The sequence below is a fragment of the Chrysochloris asiatica genome, unplaced genomic scaffold (genome assembly GCF_000296735.1).
Source record: "Chrysochloris asiatica unplaced genomic scaffold, ChrAsi1.0 scaffold00116, whole genome shotgun sequence".
NCBI lineage: Eukaryota > Metazoa > Chordata > Mammalia > Afrosoricida > Chrysochloridae > Chrysochloris > Chrysochloris asiatica.
In genome coordinates this window covers 10416313-10432818 of record NW_006408634.1, presented here as the reverse complement: position 1 = coordinate 10432818, position 16506 = coordinate 10416313, and the positions used below count along the sequence as shown (strand labels likewise).

General features: G+C 42.2%; 1 pseudogene; it reads right to left on the bottom strand.

Moving 5' to 3' along the window:
* Positions 1 to 2187: 2187 nt before the first annotated feature.
* Positions 2188 to 3482, bottom strand: LOC102829342 (annotated as a pseudogene).
* Between the last annotated feature and the right edge of the window lie 13024 nt (positions 3483 to 16506).

Below are 16506 nucleotides of genomic sequence, written 5' to 3'. Positions count from 1 at the left end.
CTTCAGACCAACCAGCCCTTCCTCTTCTCTCTCTCATCTCCAGGTTAAAGGGAGTCTGTGGAATGTGGTTGAACTCAGCCCATTTCTACATTGCTGCCTGGGCTCCCCCTCTTCCACTCACCAGTAGACCAACGTGGTTGCCAGCAAGCTTACATGCCTGCTCATGTGTTGCCTTTGAGTTTCAGTCTTGGAGGGGGGTTTGTCCTGAAGGAACTTCATTGCTTCCCGACTGCTTTAGCTTTTATAACCTACATTTACTATTATGAAGATTGTTAAGCAGATGGTTTTTGCAAAATGAAATGTCATAGGTTCTTAGCTTGTAAGCCAGGTCTTTGCTGACCCAGTCAGTAAGTTTCCTTATTCAGGAAAGTTGTATCATCTGCCACTTTATCAACTAGTACTTCTAAACACCCGATGCAAATCTTGACCACACTAAACCACTACATCAAATGACTTAAACAACAGAATACTGGACTACAATAACATGAACAATATGTTGTTTATCAGGGTAGGGTGGTGAATACTAATTAACAAAACATCTATTTCATTGCCACATTCCCACTCTACTGGATAAAAGCAGCTTTTATTGAATTATTATATCATAGGGAAGAAAGCAAGGCTAGTTACTTGATGTTAATAGGTTACCTTGCATAGCACCTCTTGGTACCAAGAGAATGGATGGAAATCATTCCCATTAATAAAGCACCTTAAGGAGGTCTGAGAAAAGTGAGATATGAAAGTTTTGTTGTGCTACCTTAAAGTCATAAACTATAAAAATTTAAAAACACTCCTCTCCTCCCTCACAGCACATACTTAAGTAGACAAATTATTTTTCTTAGAACAATTTATATATAAATAAAAACATGGAAATCAAAGGTCCATAAAGTGACTTTGCTAATATAAATTATTGGGGGGGGATTGGATTAATTTAAATGATGGATTATGAAGCTAATGAAAAACACATTAAAGTCTCCCACAAATCACTTTCCTCAATAAATACATCTTCAAAGAGAAGTTTTTGTCTGAGAATCCTCACAGAATCATTAAAACAACATAAAATGAGCAGAAGAAAGTGTTACATATTCCAAACAAGTTACTGAGCTTTTCAACCTTCATACTTTGAGTTTGAAGTGACTAATGGTTTTTGTTGTTTTTTTAAATACAAAACAAAACCCCCAAAACATTAAGAACTTTTCACTATTCTACATATTAATTTGAAGGTCATGGGAATTTCTTTTCTTTTTTTAATGATGCAAGGCACTTTTCTGGGTTTCATCATTTAAGGGGAAAATAACATAAAAGTGCTATATTAGTATATTGTGTTCTAGTTAGAACCATTCTGGACAGAGGGGAAAAAACAGCTTAGATGACTCTGAAAGGAACAATTACATTTTTTTGTCTTTTACCAGAAGAAAAGTAAAATAGAAAATCATGTGAAACATAACACTATCCTTTTGGGGGTATCATCTGGTACTATAAAATATTTTCCTTTGTTCATTAAACTTTGTGGGAGTTTTAAAAAATATATATATAATAGAATAAACAGATTAGGAAAGTAATAGAAAAGGAAGCAATTACTGGATCATGTTAAAGAGAAGTTATCTAATGTCATGATTTAAGACTATTAATAAAGGATCAAGAAAAAAAATTTAAGGTGAGTGATATTAAAAAAGAAATGTAGCAGGTTCCTGATTTTAATGTTTCTGTGAGAAGTTTCGTCATAAAATTAAACTGGGATGATTTTTAAAATGTAATCTATGGAACACAAAATGAATTTTTAGCAAACTTTAGTAAGTTCTTTTATAAATGACTCAAATTTTATAACAACTCCCCCCTAAATTGCATTTTGTTTAAATTAATAACTATATCATACACATAAATTTCAAGTATGGGAAGGGCATTATTGCAATACTATCTCTTTGCAAGTCCATAATTCTTAGTTTATAATAAAATTGTGCATTTCTCTTTTTTTAAAGAAAAAAAAGACTAAAACCATCTATGTCGTCTATTGCAGAAATACAAAATCTTCTCAAAATGTTGCTCAACAAGTTATAGAGATGTTTGAAACATGTTTGAAAGCAACATACAAGTGAAAAGAAACTGCGTGTGTTTTATCATTTCACATTCTTACTGTCTCTAGTACTTCCTCCTGTTTAATTAGAAATTCACATCCTCCGTGCTCTGGAGTCAGCCATTCTGTGCAGTCGCCACTTTCATGTTTCCAAATTCTCTTTCTCCTGTGATATCAGAATGAACAGATAAAAATCTTTCTATCTGCAGTGGTGACATCATCTGCATTGTTAATTTTGCTAAGTAGATGGCTTCACCTTCCTGAAGTTGATGAATAAATCCAGCATTAGGATTAATACAAAAATCTTTTTTCATACATAAGCAACTGCATCTCTGTACTTTATTGCAAATGTTTCCATTGTTTGTGCAATATAGAAGAATTGATGCCTTTGAGTTGTGGTGTTGGAGGAGAATACTAAAAGTGCCACAGATTGCCAAAAGAACCAATAGATCTGTTTTGGAAGAAGTGCAGCCAGAGTGCTCCTTGGAGGCCAAGATGGCTAAACTTCGTCTCTCATACTTTGGACATGTTGTCAGGAGGGAACAGTCGCTAGAGAAGGATGTCATGCTGGGTAAGATGGAGGGTCAGCGAAAAAGAGGAAGACCCCCAACAAGATGGATCGGCCAGGTGGCATCATTGATGGCGTCAAGTGTGGCAGCGGTAGTGAGGTTGGCCCAGGATCTGACATTGTTTCATTCTGCTGTGCATGGGGTCGTTATGAGTCAGCTCCGACTCGATGGCACCTGACAACAACAACAACAATGCAATATGCATTTCAATGGATGAGAACTTTCCCTCCAGTTTGTAAGCTTCCATCAAAAACTCTTTTGTTGTTGTTGTTAAGTGCTGTCGATTCCGACCCATAGCAACCCTGTATAGGGTTTCCAAGGAGCAGCTGGTGAGCTTGAATCGCCAGCTTGCAGTTCAAATGACTTTGCAGTCTGACGCATTAACCCACAGCGCTATACCAGGGCTCCAAAAACTCTTTAGTCGTTGGGGAAAAAAACGTATTACATTTTCAACTAGATTATCTGCAATGTCAAAGACTGAATATCTAAATAATTGTTGACAGTTTAGTTTAATAAACTCTGCTTCAATATTTTGTCTTATGCATATCACATGGGTTATCCCATGTTTCTGTAAGGAACTCTGGTAGCGTAGTGGTTACGAATCAGGCTGCGAAACTCAAGGTCAGCAGTTCAAAACTACCAGCTGTTCTGTGGGAGAAAGATGAGGCGTTCTGCTCCTGTAAAGATTTACAGCCTTGGAAACCCTGTACAGGGTCGCTATGAGTCGGAACCAACTCCACGGCACATAACAACAACATCTCATGTTTCTGTAGTATACGTAGCTTGCTTTTCATAGCAGAAGAATACGGGCCTAAAAACAATCCAGGTAAAATTTCCTGCATCTCAGGCTGGTGAGTGGCGCGGATGGGTGAATTACCTGGCTGACTTGACCCTTTTTTAGCTGGCAGTGGCCTTGAAAGGAGAGCTGGTGAACTGGAGCGTAGTGGGTTTACAGCCAACACTCTGGGTAGACTAAAGGCCTTCTCCCTGCCCTGGTGTTTCTGCTCCCTCAGGCCATCTTGCTTTTCTTTTGACCATCTTTTGAGGTGATTTTTTTTTTCTTTTTAATGTTTTATTGTGAATTGTGTTATAGTCTACATGGGAGAACATTAGCTTTATATTCATTCTATCATCTATCATTTCATTGGCATAGTTATCATCCTGTCCATGCATCCTCACCCAACCAAGGGGTGTACCCTGTAAACTTGCACCCCCCCTCACCACAGTCCTCAGCCCCTTTCCATCTCCTGATCCTGAATCCCCAGCCACACCATCTCTTGACGTTGTCTTCTCTGCCTCCATCTCAGGCCTCACCGCTTCTCTGGGTAGGATCCCGCTCTCCGCTCTTCTCCATCGATGGGTGGTGACCATTTTTTGAAGTGATCCAAAGTCAATTAAGCCACACTGAGTAAAGAGATAGAAAAGAGTTTAACCACTTAGACGCATTAAGCAGGATGCATTAAACTTAGATGCATTAAGTTTCAGCACTCCCTAAATGTCCCCTTCTAAAGTGCCTGGGTAAATAAACACAGGGTTAATATATTCTTTTTTTGAAAGCTAACAGTTATACCGACACATTCACTTCTCAAGGGCAGGCTTATTTTGATCTTATGAAAGGGAGAAAGATAACTTGTTCAACTTTTTGTTAATGTTAAGTGCCATTGAGTCGGTTTTGACTCATAGTGACCCTGTGTAGGATATCCCAGGAGCGGCTGGTGGGAACCACAAACCGACTTTACAGTCCAGTGCCTATCCCACAGCACCACACCAGAACCCCTGTTCAACCCTAGATATACATTTTATCCAACAAGAGTGTCTTCAGCAGCTGCAAATTTTACCCTGAGAAAAAGGAGGAGGTGCAGGTTACAAGCAAATCCTGTTTTTCAAGGTTGACTTATTTGAATTTTATGCATTAGAATCTGACATCCTCAACTTCTGAACCTGGTGGTGGTGGTGGTGGTATGCTATGGAGTGGGTTCCGACTCATAGCGACCCTGTACAGGGTCTCCGAGGCTGTAAATCTTTGTTGTTGTTGTTGTTGTTGTTAAATGCAGTCGAGTCAATTCTGACCAATAGCGACCCTGTACAGGGTTTCTGAGGCTATAAATCTTTACGAGAGCAGAAAGCCTCATCCTTCTCTGGTGGAACAGCTGGTAGTTTCAAATTGTTGACCTTGAGGTTAGCAGCCCAATTTGTAACCACTACGCTTGTTGTTGTTAAGTTCCATCCAGTCGATTGCGACCCATAGCCACCCTGCATAGGGTTTTCAAGGAGAAGCTGGTTAGCTTGAACCACTGGCCTTGCAAAGTGGTTTGAACTGCAAGGTCTGTGGTTCAAGCTAAGCAGCTGCTCCTAGGTGCCCAGAGCACCACACCAGGACTCCAGACGCTACCAGATTTTAAGAAATTTTGGTACTGTAGTCATCAGTCTGCTTCTCTCTCTTCCAGATCCTATCTATGTATTAGCTGTCTTCTGTCTCCTTCAATGTGCAAAGGTGATGACAGGTGAGTACAAGGATGCAAAAGAGGGAAGAGGTTGTCTTTGAAAGGGAGTGTGTGGTTTGGAGAGGGTTCAGTTGGGGCTTAGTACCTGGTCTTCCTTGGGCTCATATCAACCATGTCTGCTCAGACTCCCCCAGTAGCTCTGGGCTATTGCTGTGCCAACCAGTACCTAAGTGTGGACACCAGATCTACAACCCCTTGAAGCAGTGTTGTGATGATGAGACGGTACTGCCCATGCACAGGACGCATCTCTGTGGTCCCAACTGTACCTACTGGCCATGCTTTGAACTGTGCTGTCCGGAGTCTTTCAGTTCTCCCAAAAGGTTTATTGTAAGACTGAAGGTTCATGGGGTGCCGTCCCAGTGCCACTCGTCTCCTGTCTCCAGGGTCTGCCTCAGGTAAGCACTCTACCCCTGGCTTTAGGGAGGTGGGGGAGGGGAGAGGAAAAAAGGAGGTGAGTCTGGATATCTGGGCCATTCCTTCTGGGAATCCTCTGACATGGGTTCTATCTTCTGGAAATTGCTTGAACTGTTCTATTCATCATCTTTCCTGTTCCACAATATCTTGGTCTCGCCTTATTTTTCCAGATAAAGAATGAAAGAAAACCAATTGTTGCAGACCACAATTACTGAGATGTTGAGGCCATGTGTCATGGATGAAAAACCAACATGGCGGCGCCACTCAGACTTGCTAGTCAGGGATCCTGAGGGCCCAAGGAAGTGACCTCCTGATGTCCTGAGTTCATTGGTTTTTTTTGCGTACTCACTGTTGGGCTAGCTCTGTATAATTTGCTTTGGTCCTATTATTCATTCTATGCTTCTAACTCCAGTAATTGTAGCTTCTGAGAAAATGGTTTCCTATGTGCCTCTCTTAATGCCTCCACTGTGTTGGCAGTGCATAGGGTTCTGGGAACAAATCTCTCTGAGGAACAAACTCTGGCCACCTGGCAAGCATGTCCAAACTGTTCTTTATCAAATTATTCAGTTATGTTTGATATTAACTTAATACATGGGCTCTTGATATCCATACACCATATTAAAACCAAAAAGCTCTTCTAAAGCCGAGACCTAAAAGTTCCAAAGGCAAGTTTGCTGAGAGACTCTAGAGACAATCTGCCCAAGGAATTCACCCAAAGTTGATTGGTGAATTCCGGAGTATTGTTCAAGGAATAATAGTGTCAGCTCTTCTAATTGTCCCCAGGTGTCCCTCTTCCTCCTGAAGACTTAAGCCAGGTAGCTGAAACAGCGTGACTTCTTCCAGACCTTTTTAATCCTTTTCTCACCTTTTCCCATTCAAGATTAAGTGCTATAGGTATGTTAATTAGCCTTGAGAAACCTCAAGTCGCTGCCTTGGGATTTGAACCTAAAAAGCAATTTATAACAATTTGCTTGAATTTCTGGAAAATTAAGGATGCTAGATTGTTAAGACAATTTGCGATGTATGTTTTAGAATTTGTTCCTGTAAATCATTGTGTCCTGTTTTGAACAATTAATCACATTTCATTTCTGTACCCTGTCTTAATAATCCCCTTCTTTCTTTGTGTAAAATCCCTCACTGAAATAAAAGAGGAGCGTTGTCGCGCGCCCTCGCCGATAAAGGACGCGACAAGCAGGATTCTTCTGACAGTAGCTTTCCTACTTCCGCGGCGTCAGTTCTGAATCCTTTTCCGACGAGCAGCCGGGGTCCCTCTCGTGGCCCGTCCACCGGAAACGTTCGGCAGCGATTCCCGGGTTTCGGCACCAGTTGTCGCGCGCCCTCGCCGATAAAGGACGCGACAAGCAGGATTCTTCTGACAGTAGTTTATTGTTACAGCTCTTTCTATGGTTATAGCTCTTCTAGGGTTACAGCTCTTCTGGCGATGGTGGAGGACGACATTGGGTAAGGGAGTAGCAGGAGAATATATACTCTCAAAGGAAGGCGTGGCGGGACATGACTGGTTACATGATTGGTTGGTAGAAAAATGCCTAATTAGCATACAACGAGTGGAGTTCAGCGCCTAATTAGCATACAACGAGTGGAGTTCAGCGCCTGCGCGCACGCGGAGAAAGACAAGGAAACAAGAAGGAGGAAGTTGAGGTCGGCGCCATCTTGTAATGGCGTTTGTAGCTCTCAACAGGGCACAGACTGAACCCTGCATGCATACTGTCTGCAGAGCCATGATATTTACAATGCAGGATCTGTCTGCTGCCAGTGTTGCATCCACTCTGGTCTCGGGGTGTTTCATGTTTTCTCTCGTTGCGTCTTTGTGTATATTCTTTCTCTATCTCTGTCGCTGCCAGATCTCCCTACTTCGTGAACCAAATTCTCCTGTCGAGGCAGGACCTCGACAACCAATTTTCCATAAGACTTCTTGGACACTTCCTTAATAAGACTTATAAGTATGAGCATGGTGTGTGAGTTCTGTGTGGTCACTGCAATGAAGTATTGAACCCAGCTGAGTAGAGAGTAGTGTGTGAAGAATACTTGGTGTCGTGCATCAAGAATTTGGTGTCAGCAGGATAGTTTGGGTGCTGGGGAGGGGGGCAATATACAAGAAGGGAGAGGGGAATGGAAGAACAAAGTGGATGGGAGACCAGTTAGGCAGGTTTGCATAGCATAAGTGGGACAGAGGTAAATAATGATATATGCACAACCTTGGAACCAGGCTCTGGAATACAGGGATTGAGACATGGTTGGAATAGGGAAAAGGGGGGGAAATAATGTTAAGATTCTTGGCTGTCTTTTGAATCTTTGTTTTCCTTGCATTACATTATAAAATAGACACTGGAGGGGGAGAGATAGGAATGGCCAGAAATATCACCATAGAAAGCTTATAGTCCATCTTCTGCCTATAACTGACTGGAACACCTAAAATGGGGCTACAATGTGCCCAGTGAAGGAGGTTTCCTGTGGAGCCTCTGCATTACATAAGACTATACATGGAATCCTAAACAGCATCTAGAATCTTCAAAGGTGGGGAATTTCCTCTTGAAAGGACAAGCAGACCAACCTGGAGAAGTTAGAAGAACAGAAGATGCTTCTTGAAAGAAAGACCAACAGGAAAAATACAAAACAATAGGCAGATCGACTGATTACTACAAGAACAAGCAAGTTCCTTGCCCAGGAGACATCAAAGTAAGTGGTTGGGTCCCCTCAGAGCAAGCCCCCTTCCAAGACTAAGACTCAATGGGAATACACGCTGTGATTGGTGACCACATTCGTCACCGATAAGGGGAAGTGAGGGAAAAACAGCAATGAAGCTCAAGCTAAGCCCTACAACGTTCAACAGACTCCTGTGAACCCGGGTGGAGACTTGGTTGTCCAGCAGTGTGACAAGGCCTGGGGACTCTTGGGCCCAGAGTCAGTGACATAGCCACAGAGGACTAGAGTGGAGAGTGAAGTGTCCAGCTGATAAGAAGAGAGGACATATGCACAAGAACATCCACACTTGCAGATAATATCCACTTAACCTGGCTTCAATGACTGGATGATCAGAGCTCAACTAGAAGAAGAAAGAAGAGGAAAAAAAGAGTAATTTGATGAACTTGACCTATACCTATGGATGCAGTAGCTCAAAAGAGGGAACAAATCTTTACAGTAAGGATCATTCCCTCCCCCTCCACACACAGAGTAGACAGGAATGGGCAACTTGGACATTGGCTACCCAAAATGGGGGGGCTACAAAGGCAAGAAGTGATTGGCTTACAAGCTTTCAAGAGGGAACCTAGAGCCAGGGGGCCTGGAGGAAGGCAGAATCTCCAGTGAGTAGTATCCAATCTGTCTAGACAGAGCTGATGAAATGAAATGCAGACGGGTCTCTTGTGATACAATAGTGAATAATTTTTTTCAGGACTGATTGTGAATCAAGCCATCTCCCTGCTGCAAAAGAAGGGAAGCCTATGGCTCACAACAGAATGAATAGACAATACCAGGTTATTTTACTGGACAATCCAAATATTACCCTGTGAATTATGGGGTGACTAGACCTGCCATCCTCCTCCCTGATGTGGCAATTGGAGGACTGAACCATGATTGTATAGAAATCATTGATCAATTATTCTTCAGCCAACCTGACCTGTTTGACTATATCTGTTTGACTAGATGTTATTCATGAACAGACTTAGTTACAAGGAAAAAGGGACTCTGATAGCAGGGTGTGTGATAGTAATCTTACAAGACCGGGTAGACACAATAGCCCTCCTGCCGGGGATCTCAGCTCAAAAAGCTGAACTGATGGCACTGATGAAGGTATTAGAAATGTTGGCATGAAAGATTGATTGTGTACCCAGAGAGCTTAAGTAGAACTGAGGCAGAAGGATTTGAGAGAGGGATTAAAGGATGAAAAGTAAATGACAATAGAATGGTTCTGATCCTGTGAAAACTAGCATCTGCTCTTCTTAAATGAGTCCATGAAATGACCCACTACAGGAAAGAGACCCTGTTTAGTTCATTAGGCCCTGGCTCTAGGACAAGAAATCTTAACAACAACAAAAAAATCATTCAGAAGGTTAGCTCTAACTGTTTTATCTGCCTCAAGAACAATCTCAAGACAGACTGTCCTGCACCAATATCAAGGTTAACAACCCCTGAAAATTAGACAGGTTGATTTCATGCAGACGCCCCCAAAATGGGGAATTAAATATTTGCTGGTTTTATTTTTGTAGACAACTTTTCGGGTTGGGTAGAGGTTTTCCCCCACCAGAACTAAGAATTTCAGAAATAGTGAAAATTCTCTTGAAGGAGATTACCTCCAAGTTTGGATGTCCAGAGTGTCCAAAGTGACAACGGAGCAGCAAACACCTACAGATGAAATGGAGATTACATTCAACATGGAGGTTTGAGAAAATGAACTATACTCTAAAGAGACAAATAACAAAACTGTCGGGAAATGTATCTACATTTTCAAATTCAGGTAGCCCCTGGAAGCGGGCTTAAATTGAGCCTGTATAAAGTTGTATACAGTAACCCTCCCAGGCAGCTTCCTTCAACCCTCTACCTGACCTCAGCCAAGGTTTAAAGGTGCAGTGGTGTGTACAACACCTCCACCACACACTTTCTATTATTTGTAAAATTGCTCTTCCCAGGTCTGCTTCCTTCCCTACAGGTAACCTGAGCCCTTCCAGCCTGGAGATCATGTTCTGCTCAGAACATGGAGAGACACACCTGAAAACCAGTTAGAAAAAAGGTGTACTGGAACCCTGGGAAGTCCTTCTAGCCACCCCATCAGCTGTCAAGTTAGCCAGACTAAAAACTTGGACACAATGGGACTCTCAGAAGACATTATTCCTTTCAACGGGATGAAAAACATTTGTGTCTATTTAGCTCAGAGTGCATCTGATTTGTTTTTCCTTTCAGAGGGAATCCAAAAGCATCTGCAAAGATTACTGAGAAGTAGAACAAGAAATTATCCCAAGCCCAGCAGCCAAGGTAGAAAGAGTCCCCACCTGGATTCGCCACAGCAGACTGAAGAAAGCTTCATCTCCATGAGAAGCTGAAACGGACCCTACCAACCCTCACAAGGTAACATTGAGACATACAACCTGCCCTGCTTCAGCCACAAACCAGGAGGTGGATGATCTGTGCACCTATGAGGATGTCCTCCGTGGGACTCATTTTAACTAGACTTTGGGGTGTGGGAAAGGGAGAAATCTGTGTAATCTACACACCCACACCACCAAGGTGGGCCAAACAGTAACTCTACTACTCTTCTATGGCGGTGATGGTGATGTGCCGTGGAGTTGGTTCTGACTCATAGCGACCCTGTACAGGGTTTCCGAGGCTGTAAATCTTTACGGGAGCAGAAAACCTCACCTTTCTCTGGTGGAACAGCTGGTAGTTTTGAACTGCTAACCTTGTGGTTTGCAGCCCAATTCATAACCACTACGCTATTAGAACTCTTCTATAGTTGCTATAAATGTGAGGGAACCCTCCTAGGTAACTGAATCTATAACCAATGGAACTGGATTAGTACTAACCCTTCTTGTGGGCCAATAGCTGCAGATGTGAAATGCCATCTATCAAAATAGACTAGCCTTAGACTACTTATTGTCTGTGAAAGGAGGAGGGTTATGTGAGAAGTATAATTTCACTAACTGCTACATTCAAATAGATGACCAGAATCTGGCAGTAGAAGACCTTGTAAAAATGCAGAAAGTTACCCATGTCCCTGCGCCAACCTGGAATGGGTGGAACTCACAGAGCTTATGGGGAGGGTAGTTCTTTGCCTTTAAAGGGTTTAAGACCCTTGTGGGTAGGGTCCTGTTTTATTTGGAATTTACTTAATCATTCCATGCCTCCTCCAACTAGCAATCAGGGCCATATGAATTGCCATTAAAACAATTGAAAAGGGTACCAACAATCCAAATCAATACCAAAATACCATTCCTTATGCAACATTAGATGATGCCCATGGGAAAAAGGTTCCAAAGGGCATCAAAGGGGGGAATGAACAGGAAAAGGTAAAAACATTCATTACCTTCTCCATCTAGGAAACAAGTTAAAATGTTTATCAGGTTACTGAGTGGGACCAATTGTCTGGTTCCCTCCTCTCTTCAAAAAGGTCCACAACCTAACCCCTCTGCAATTCTAACCCCCATATAAGTCTGCACTGCCATATATTCGGGGCTCAGAATCTGGAGAAATTAGCTCCTCTGAACCAGGTGGCTTAATAAAGTCTGAAACTCTGCCTCACTTCTCTGAGTGGCCTTGGTTTCTTCGATGACAGATCAACAGCTGCTGTAAGACTTTCAAATCTAACACTAACACAATAAAGCCCTTCCTTTGTTACAACTCACGTGGTGTTGGCAACTCTTTCAGAGCAACTCCGGTAATAAACCCAGCTTTGATGGCTTCATAATCAGAACTCAACTAGAGGAAAATTTTAAAAAGACAGTTTTGATAAAGGACACAAGGGTATATTGCTATAATTTGATGAACTTGACCTATACTTATGGATGTTGTAACTCAAAAGACCAATTGAGAGGGAAGGAGTCTTCCCTTTGTATACAGGGTTAATAGGGAAGGGTAACTTAGACATTGGCAACCCAAAATGGAGGTAGGAGGGCTATGAAGGCACGAAGTGGCTGGCTTACAAATTTTCAAGAGGGAGTTTGTTTCAGAGTGTGCAATGGAAGATAGAATCCCCACTGAATAGTTTCCATCTTGTCTAGATGTGTCTGGTGAAAGGAGATGGGGATAAGATTCTTATGATTCAATAGTGAGTAATTGTTATCATGACTAATTGCGACTGTCGCAACTGTAATGGTAGAAGTTTTGTAACAAAAAGGAGGGAATAGTTAATCTTACAGTCCAAGAACAGAGGACCCTAGGACCATCAAGGGAGAAGAGCATGAGCAGAATGTGGGACCCTATCCAGAGGAGCAGTGACCCCAGAAATGGAAGCACAGATAAGGACATGGAGAGAAGGAGAATCTGAGGACTCTAGACTCATGGAAAAAGAAAGGCTGTGTGCTGGCGGCCAGGAGGCAGGTTTGAAGAATGTGCCCTTTGGTTGTTTAGATGATTATATATTCCTGAGTGTTTTTGTATACATCCCAAACAACAACAAAAACAGAGGTAATAGAAGCAAATACTGTTGAATGATGATGCATGGAGGAGATTATTATCATTGCAATGAAATGATGAGTATAAAACCGATGTTCTCCCATGTAAACCATCACTCAATTCACACATACACACACAAAAACTGTAAAAAAAAAAAATGGATAAATGGATGGCCATAGTTAGAATAATGAGTTTAGAATATGTATCCAAATAGATTTATAATTTTAAGATCCCCCAAAAAAGGGGGAGGAGACCAGGAAGAGAAAACTGTACTTAATCTATGATCCACAATCCCACAGGGTCTTCTCCACTCACGGAGATGTGTACAAATACTGAGTGTTTGCTTTGCACTGAACGGCCTCTGAGTGAATATTTATTGTATGTGTGTAATTAAGAAGCAACTACTCAGTCAAGGCTGATTCTTCAGACTCAAGAAAGAGGGGGACCAGGGGAAATTAACACATGGAAGCCCTATACAGGGTTGGCTATGAGTCAGAACCAACTCAGTGGCACTTAACAACAACAGTTAAGTCACCAGCAGCGCTTTGTGGAAAATGGGCACCCACAGGGTGTGGCCACCTCAGTGTGCCTGGTTTTGTCACCTACAAAGTATTTGCTCCTCCACTTAAAATGAAACCAGTAACTGGAGTCCCTAGTCGCATACTTGGGATTGGAGCTTGCTTGCTCACTTCTGCTATTCACATTACCCTCCTCCCTCCCAACTACTACTTCTCCTCCTCCCCTCACCCCCACTGTACCAGACAGGTGTCTCATGGCCTCAGTTCCCAGTTTTGAAATGTCATTCCCTCAGTGAATGGCTATGATTCATCTCTTTGAGTCACAGCTACATCTACACTACACGTGCAGCCTGTCTTTGGGCATTTGTTGTTAAAATGCCATTGAGTCAGTTCTGACCCATAGCAACCCTGTCTAGGGTTTTCAAGGAGTGACTGGTGAACTTGAACCACCAACCTTGCAGTTCAAACCAATTTTTGCAGTCCAGTGCATTAATCCACAGCACTACACCAGTAAGATTTCAAAGTGAAAGAGGAATGTAAATGCCCAAATGGAATTAAGATGCTGTTGCCCTGAAGAGAAGCTCAGGTATGAGCTCCCCAGCATCTGGGAGACAGATGTTGCCGGAGTCTTCCTGAGAGTCAGAAAGCACTTTTGAGGGCAGGAATGAGCTTTAAGTATTTGTTATATCCTGAAAATGTCAGCACTGGATCACGATATGGCAAGGACTCAACAGCAAGAACCTCCTATGAAACCCCACCCACAATGGGATCAGAAGCTCAACAAACCAGGAAGAGCTTCATGAAGTGCTAGGTGGGGAAACAAAAAGAAGGTGCCCACACCCAAAGGCAGAGCTACAGAAAACAGCATCCATGACAGCATTGAAATTGTATCCCGTCCAATTGACACCCATCTTTTAGAAAACTTTATAACCACATCAGCTTGGAAGTACATGTCAAGTTTGTGAACCTTTTTCGTAACACATTATGGCACTCCGTGAAAATTACAACCTCGCCTTGTCTTCCACTGATTAAAAAAATTTGTCTCTGAAAACAGGGCTCACAGTTCCTGTTTTCAGTTTCTTCTCTTTCTACACTCAGCAGGACAAGACCACACAATCTACCTTGAACCTCCGGAGGCTCTCAAATATGAAAGCATTATTTTTAACTTGCCGAGTAATATCTCACAGCTGACAGTGGAAACGGCGTGTCGTTAATAGAACTTGCTCAATGTCACCTCTCTTTCAAGTGGAGCCTACAGCATGTGCCACACCTGCCATACATTATACCTCTGCCCACATCCTTTGTCCCCACTCCCACCTTTGGGTTTCCAGTTTGCTGTAGGCTAATGCTGGGAAAGAGAGGGAACGTGTAGTTTTCAGTCCAGATTATATTCATTTTATATCTTTTTGGACGTTTTAAGTTCCTCGGTGTCATAGATTAAATTGTGGCCCCTTAAATGATGTATCAACTTGGCTGGATCATGGTTCTCAATGGTTTGGCAGTTATTTAATGGAGTGATTCGGCAGCTGTGTGATTGTTCCCCATAGTGTGATCTAATGTGATAAATCTATAAACTAGTTACAATGTCATTCATTCCATCACAATCAGGTATATGGCCTGCAACATCTTTTATCTTCCAAAAATAAAAGGAGAGAAATGAACAGAGAAAGAGGGACCTATCACCACCAATAAAGAAGGCCTGTGAGTAGAACGTATCCTTTGGACCTGTGGTCCCTGCACAGTGAAGCACTTTGATCCAGTGAAAGATTGATGCCAAGACACATGGGGATCTTGTAGGAATGCTGTTCCTACTGATGCTGAAAAGAGACACAGGCCTTTTTACAAAGCCAGCGCACTAAACTTGAACTTGTAGCCTCCTAAACTGTAAGAAAATAAATTTGTTTCTTAAAGCCGTCCTTTGGTGGTAATTCTGTAATAGCAACACTGGGTAGTCATTAAGTAAAACTAATTAGGGGTTACCTAATTTTCAGCTGGGTACAGAAGAACAGCACCGTGGGATAAACTGAGAAATGGTTATTTGACATAGAGTTGGCTCTGGTGCGTGATGACCATGTTGCACACCAGAATGAACTCTTGTCTGGTCCTGTGCCATATTTTGTGGTCAACTTCTGGTCATTGTGTATTTTGAGTGCTTCCCAACCTAGAGGGCTCATCTTCCAGCTCTACAAGAGACAGTATTCTGTTGTGTTTCAAAAAGTATTCATTGACTAATTTTCTGGAAGTCCATGACCACGCTGTTCTTTCTAGTTTGTCTGAGTTTGAAACTCTTGACAATTGAAGCAAGAATAACCCTGCTGGTGTTTGAAATAATGCTTCAAGCATCACAGCAACATACAAGCCATCTTAGGACAATAAACTGACAGATGGGTTGGTGGAAATGTCAAAGTAAAGGTATACAAAGTAAAGTTACATTGTAATCCCTTTCCCTAAATGGTGCTTGTTCCTCAAGGTAATTTTATTTCAGTTTTACAATAATTTGTTTCTCATTACAGAAAATGTTTTCAATCATTCCCACCAAATCTTTGTGTCTTTGTAAATCACGAGTTAAAGATCTTCATTTTCTGGAAAAGAAGCTAAGCTCTTGACTTTGTGACACACAATTTAAGACTTCTAAGTGTAGAAGAGGAAGGAGGACATGTCTGGTGCTCTTCCTGAGCGGGAACCCCAAGGGTTAGACATCTCAGAGGAAAGCGTTAGACCATGTGTACCGGGGGAAGGAGTGCTGTGATGGATTAGAAATCTGATCAGAAAAGAAAAAAAGCGCTGTCCTGTTAACCAGGGCTGACCCTTCATGGAGGCTGCCATGAGTGGGTAGGAGCGAAGTCTGTGTGCCACTTCAGAGCCACGTCCACCTTCCCTGAGAATGTTGTTGCTGTTAGGTGCACTTGTGTCTGTTCTGACTGGTAGCAATCCTGTATACACAGTATTAAACTCCCCAGTCCTGTACCATCCTCACAGCCTTCCTGTGTTTAAGCTCATTGTTGCAGCCACTATGTCAGTTCATCCCCTAAAGTGTCTTCCTCTTTTTTGCGGACCCTCTACTCACCAAACATGAAGTCCTTCTCCAGGGGCTGAGTCCAAAATAGATGAGATAAAGTCTTGTCATCTTTGCTGCTAAGAGAAGTCTGGCGGTACTTCTTCCAACACAGATTTGTTTGTTTTTCTGGAAGTTCATGGTAGATGAGGGGTGTTTCAAATTCCATGGTCTTTTAATCCATTTTCCCACAAATCTTTGAAGCTCTTTTTTATTCCGTATTCTTCTCCGACACCATCACTCAGAGGAA